This window comes from Pyrus communis, chromosome 13 (assembly GCF_041283825.1).
Source record: "Pyrus communis isolate YQ-2024b chromosome 13, ASM4128382v1, whole genome shotgun sequence".
Lineage (NCBI taxonomy): Eukaryota > Viridiplantae > Streptophyta > Magnoliopsida > Rosales > Rosaceae > Pyrus > Pyrus communis.
Genome location: NC_142577.1, coordinates 1556725 through 1563551, shown reverse-complemented (window position 1 = coordinate 1563551; position 6827 = coordinate 1556725). Strand labels below are relative to the sequence as shown.

General features: G+C 38.3%; 1 pseudogene; it reads right to left on the bottom strand.

Annotated features, from left to right (window-relative positions):
• Positions 1-1365: 1365 nt before the first annotated feature.
• Positions 1366-4332, bottom strand: LOC137736535 (pentatricopeptide repeat-containing protein At1g30610, chloroplastic pseudogene; annotated as a pseudogene).
• Positions 4333-6827: the final 2495 nt, after the last annotated feature.

The following is a 6827-nucleotide window of genomic DNA, read 5'->3' as shown; positions in this document are numbered from 1 at the left end:
AAGCCCTTGAAGATCCGCTCATCCATCAACTTTCAAGATCAAGCCCAAAAGCCCTTGAAGAAATCCACACAACCATTATTCAAGATTAAGCCCAAAAGCCCCCTTGAAGACCCGTTCATCAACCTTCAAAGATCAAGCCCTGAAGGCCCCCTTGAAGAACTTCCACCAACTTAAGATCAAGCCCCGACAGCCCTTGAAGAAAGTGTTCATCGTTCATCATCCGTTCATCCTAAGATCAAGCCCCAATGGCCATTTGGATCAACAACCTTAACAAATCCACACACCCAATCGTTCTTCAAGATTAAGCCCAAAAACCCTTTGAAGAAATCCGCACAGCCATTATTCAAGATCAAGCCCAAAAGCCACCTTGAAGACCCGTTCATCAACCTTCAAAGATCAAGCCCTGAAGGCCCCTTGAAGAAACTTCCCTCAACCTTTAAGATCAAGCCCCAATGGCCCTTGAAGAAAGTTCAAACCGTTCATCTAAGATCAAGCCTCGACGGCCCTTGGATCAATCGCACATCCACAAATCAACACCTTACAGAGATCGAATCAGAGCATCAAATTACAAAGAGATTGAAACCCCAAAATCATTAATTAATACAAAATATATTTTGTACACGTGTTCTTGTTTCAGGAATTTTTCGTATTTACACCCACAATCCCACAAAATGTTCAAAGTAGTCATGAAAAAGTTGAAGAACATAGAATTTGACGACAAGGTTCCGCTTTTTCCCAAGTACGACTTCTCTTCCCCTCTTCCACTCTTCATTAATTTATTTCCATTAAAATTGTTTATGCGCTTTTGATTATTTAGATGGACTTTCTATAATTTCCAAGGATTTAAATTGTTTCCAACGTTGTGTTTTCATTTCACTGTTTTGGTGAAGTCTGATTCCTTTTTTCAAAATATATGATTCGGTTTGTAGGTGAAAGTTTTTTCAGTAAGAAAATAGTTACCTCGCAAATTGGATCCATGTTTGAACACTTTCACTTACGGTGTTGGATTCCTTTTTCTTAGTGCAATGTTTATTCGGAAACCTAATCCAGCAAACAATCAACAAGTTTGCTGTAATTTCCTTACAATTTAAGAATTAGCATGCACGGTAAGTGCATAGTAAGTAATCATACTCCTAAAAGAATGCAATATCTACTTCTTAAATATCCTCTGCAATTCTCCCGGTTTAATATTCTCTTACCTAGTGCTTAAGTTTTATATTGCTTAGAGCTAATTTGGTATCGTTGTGTTTTTTTAAAAAACTTTCTGCTGTGTTGTAAGAATAAACCGCCGTAAAATAAAACAATTGAGTGTTTGGTAAACTTTTTTTTTTTTTTGAATGAATGAATGAATATTCTGTTTTCTCTCTTATTTTTCTTAGGCCGGATAATACATCTTTGAATTGATAGCTGGTTCCGTTTGAGTTGTAGATACAGTTTCACGTGTAGAACCTGCAGCTCCTGCTAAACGGATTCTATCAACTTCTCCACAAGCTGCCATAAGGTTTTGAAATACAGGGTTCGACCTATCACTTCTGTTAACAAGAATGCTACCCTCGTCAACCAACCGTACAAAAGTGTCATTCTGAAACCTTTCCGCGTTTTCCTTGAACAACTTCAACCACGCTGTCTTCGAGAATGCCTGCAGCTCAACTAGATTTTGAGTGGTAATACAGGAGAGAGCAGCAGCATAGTCATCTTTCTCTAGCTTTGTGTAGAACCGTTCCTTCACGAGAGGAGGTGGTCGAATCCGGTCTGCCTCAGTCAAGTGCATCCAGGTCATGTCCAGCAGCTCCGCCTTTCGAGCTTTGCAAGCGTCCAATATCATCCGAAGATGGCGTTTAGCATTGAAGTGAAACCCATGGTGTAACATCCCTTTGTATACATACTCGAAATCATCCCACCTCTTTTCTGTGACCCAGGCTTCTAACAAGGTGTTGAAAGTGTTGCTATCTGATATTATCCGAACCTTAAAATCGGATCTGCTCGTGATATTATTCCCATCATCTAACATCCTCAGGAACAGATCTTTTGCTTTTTCAAACATTCCGTGGTCCAAGTAAGCTTTCAGCATTATGTTGCAAGTAACAAGATTTGGGGAGCAAACGTTCTCCATTTGTTTGAAAACATAGGCCGCATTTTCAATGCTTCCGGCGTCCAAACAAACTTGAATTAGACCAGTGTACGTCACTACTAGAGGCTTGTTTGCAACCTTACATATCTTCTCAATCTGCATTAGTGCTTCTTGGCACCTTCCAGCACTGCAAAGACATCGAGCAAAGTCATAATAGAGAGCCCCATAACCTACTATCCTTGTCTTTCCATGTTGTGAACAACCGATACAGCCTCATCTATTTTACCTCTCTCCAAAGAGTGTTCACAATTACTCGGTAAGTTAAAACATTTGGGATAGAAGATTTCTGCACTTTCTTGAAAAACTCATGAACCAAGTTGTACTTGCCACATGCTAGCATCACCTCCATGACAAGTCCATATGTTGTTGTGGCTGGCTGTAGGCCTTGTTGCTTCAACTGCTGCAAAACCCAAAATGCTCCTTCCCATTGTTTGCGCTGAACACAGGCATTTAATACCGCATGAAAGACAACAATATCTGGTTCCAGCCGAGGATCCCACTTCCCAAGTGCCCCAGTTTTGAACTTCTTCTTAGGAGGAGATCGCATAGTATAAATTACATCAAAAAGTTCCCTCATATGTCCTGCCTGTCCAAGAGTTACAGCAATAGAATGATAAGCTACCAAGTCAGGATACGAGGACATTTGTTCCAGCATTGCATGAAATACATTACGTGCTTCCACAGGCCTCCTTGCCTTTCCAAGTACATCAAGTGCAGATGTGTAAATGTATCTGAGTTTGTGGGAATTGAAACGTTCATGCATTTGAAGCCACTCAATGACTTGTAGCACCCATCTCCAGTTTCCTTGTTTTCCCAATAGCTGGATAACTCTCAATATTGAATGATCTGTGAACATCTACTCAGGCATGTCAATGTCTGCACCATTCAGCCACTTTGCTAGCTTCTGGATTCTCTGCTCCATTTCCATTTGTGAAACTCGTTGCTTGTCCATAATATCACCGAATTCATCAAAATTCTGAAATGCTGCTCTTTCCACCTCCAAGATTTTTTCATTAAATCTTTTAGGGAAATCCCTACCACTCTTAGTTACACTTGTTGGAACAATACCTCTATCAGTGGCTTTATCAGCATTGCTGTGGTTCCTTTCAACTCCATCTTCATTTCTAACACCAAATTCCCTCTTTCAACGGCTTTATCCCTTGACTTGTAAACTCTCGGGCTATCTCTCACATTTCGTGCAATTGTACTTTTACCTTTGAAGTCTACTTCCTGTTCTAGCCGAGCAGTAACTCCCGGGCCATCTTTTGCATTTCGTACCGTTGTACTTTTACCTTTGAAGTCCAATCCTGGTTCTACCCTACCAGTATATTTTGACCATCTTCCATCTCTTGTCTTTCGCCTTATCATCTTCTTATCCTTTTCATCCTTCTTGTTCTGTCTGCTATCATATTTGTCCTTAAACCCTTTAACTCGTTGACTTTCATGCATGCTTCCATTTCTATTTCCAAGCGACTTGTACCGATTCTCAAATTTTGACGCCTTCTCTTGATTCAAATTGCCTTCAGGCTCCCCCAATTTTGCATCCTCTTCACTACCCTCAGACACCAGTCTCCTGGAAACACCTCTACTCCGCACAATATGCTTCAGATTCTCTTCTTTCGACCTCTGCTGCTTATCTCTATCACTTCTACGCCTAACAGTCCCCATAACCTTCAGCACTGATCAAATGACGGCTTAAATTCGAATTCCTTCTCTAAAATTTCAGACCCTTCCTTCGACACAGCACTAATAACAGTCCTAGAATTCACAAACCTAATACCGAAAACCCGATTCCTCTTCACACTCTTCTCATATAACCCAATACCGAAAATGGGTCTCCGAAAAATCGAAAACCCAGATAAAGGAACCGGATTTGGGCAACAATTCGTAGCAAAAACCCCATTAATCTGAAAATTGGAGACACCCGGTTGAGCATTTGCCATAACCATCACCTCCATTTCTCAATTCATCCAACAAAGTTCACATAGTATAGTATAAAGTTTGAAACTTTCCTTCTCAAGTGCTCAGCTACTGAGTGAAACAATTTTAGGAAATACAGAGAGAGAGAGAGGAACTGCGAACTTGAGATTGAAGAAGTAGAAGAGCTCGAAGCAGAAATGGCGACCATGACAGCAGTCCAAGTTTTTGGAGAAGAAGCTCTTGATTTGTCGTTCGAGATAAACCCCTTTTTGGTAAACTTATTTTTGTAAAATTGCTTTTAATAAAAAAAATGTTCGAGTTCTTGATAAACTTTCTTAATATTACATAATTATCATTTTGTTATTTTTATGTAATTATTGTGTATTAAAAGTGAAGGTAAAATAGAATAAATTGAAATATAATTGTCATTTTGCCAAAAAGTACAAAATTATTATTTTGCCCTTCCTTTTATCAAGAGTGTGTCTTAAAAATAAGAGCAAAATTGAAAATAAAATGGCAAAAAATTAACAATTAGGGTTTTCTTAATATATAGTATAGATAATTTATTCTATTTTTTATTTATATCTCGCTTATTCTGAAACTCTCATCTCTCTCATTTTGTACATCTTTTTCCGTCGTATTCAACTTCTTCTTTTGTTTTCGAGCAAATTGCTGATTTGCCCCTTGAACTATCATCTAACTTTTGATTTTCCCTTCTGAACTTTTTAATTAGAAAATTAAGGACTTAAACTAATTTTTTTGACCGCTTTGCCCCTGCTGTTAATTTTTCATTCATTCCATCCAAATTTCTGTTAAATGGAAGTATGTGCACAACATGTGTGGATAGTTCCGTCGCCTCATTCTTTAAAATAATTGAAAATCCTAAATTTTTAAAATATAAACCTATGCAAATATGTGTGATTCTATAACTTTTGTGTTTGAAGGTTTAGTGAAGCAACGTTTTTGTCCACAAATGAGAGTTATGTAGTTTGCACATGATAATAGTTAACGTTAATTTGGATGAAATCTATAAAAAAAATTAACAGTAGGTGGGAAATCGGCCAAAAAAAAAAATTAGTTTAATTTCTTAATTTTCTAATTAAAAAATTTAGAAAGAAAAATAAAAAATTGGGTGATAGTTCAGAGCAAAATCGGCAGTTTACTCTTTTTTTTTTTCTGTCTTCCTTCGTCTTCTTCATTCATTTACCCAGAAAAAATTCCCACGAAAGACTGCGTCCCTCCGCCGCATCAAAACCCAAAACTCTACTCCTTCCCCACTCCCCCCCCCCCCCCTCTTTTTGTTTTTTTTTTTTTCTCTTATATTACCAAAAATCTTCGCGCATCCTAACCATGGATTCCACCAGCTTTTGCAACCAGCAATCATCGTTGTCGGATCGACTGCTCGGCCACTTCTCCTTCTCTGCCCTTATCCGCCGCAGCGGGCTAGGAGCTTAACGAGGATGAGGTTTTCTGGACCACCGACTTCACCGAGCCAAACGCCGACACCCCAAACCCCCGACTCAGTCTGACTCGTCGCGTCCCTCCTGAAAGCGGGTCAATCAACACGAGTCATGTACCGGAAGCGGACAATTTCGTCATCGTCAAAGCCCATCCATTCATTTCCGAGTTCGAGAAAGTTCCAGAGCTCAGGTCTATGAAGGTGCCGGTCTTGTCCTCGGTGGTGGAGAAGCACCGCAGAAACGACGATTTGGCTTAGCGACCAAAGACGACCCCAAAGGTGAGGACAGGATCAACATTTACAAAATTTTAGTGAACACTATTGTTCACTGGTGTTTACTACTTACTAACTTGAACCTCGAGCCACTATCATCTTCTTTATCAGGAGATTTCCCAGACATTCATTTTTGTTTTCTTTTTTATTCGTGAATTTATTTATTTATTTTTATTTTTTCATCTTCTTATCTTTTTTTGAATTTACTTTTATTATTATTTTAGTGTTCAAGTAAACAAATAAGTGGGAGTTATTGTTGCCATATATGAATTTTAATGGAAAACTTAATATGTGTGACATTTTAAATAAGTTGGATATTTGTTTGGAATGTTTAAAAAAGTCGAAACTAATGACATTAAAAAGTTGAAGAGATATTGATAGGGAAAACGGAACGTTACCCTTGTGAGTTACCCTTGTGATGAAAAAATTCAAATTTAAACGCTTGTGGTAAAGGTCCAATAAGAATCCAACCCAAAACTAACATTTTCCGTCAACTCTCCATCCAGGTTTCATAACCAAAAGAAAAAAAGAAAAGAAAACTCATTCATTCATGGCTTTGAATTCTTTGCTCCATGCTTCGATTCTGTTCAAAGCCTTTTTATCCATGAGAACGATTAGATAATTTTGTTTCTTGCTGCTCTACAATCTAATTAACATTGAAAATACTAGTTATCCCTTCTTATGTGGAAACTTTTAATTGAATTTTTTTTTTTTGGTCAATGATTGAATTGCTTGTTTGGTAATTTTATAGAAAACTGGATTTAATAGGTGATATTGGGAACGACAAAACTCAAGATCTTAGCTGAAATTTTTGGAAAGAATTTTGCAGTCTGATTGAAAACGGAGAATCCGAATTGGTTAACAGAAGCTGGGTAGTAGTGTGATTGGTTTGAATGTTGGTGAGGAGTGTTTCGAAATGAAACCAATTTTCAAAGTATGGAGGTTTGTTCATCAACAATAGGACGAACAGAAGGGAAGCTGAAAAGCTGGAGAGAGAGAGAGAGAGAGAGAGAGAGAGAGAGAGAGAGGGAGGAAGCAGGTCTA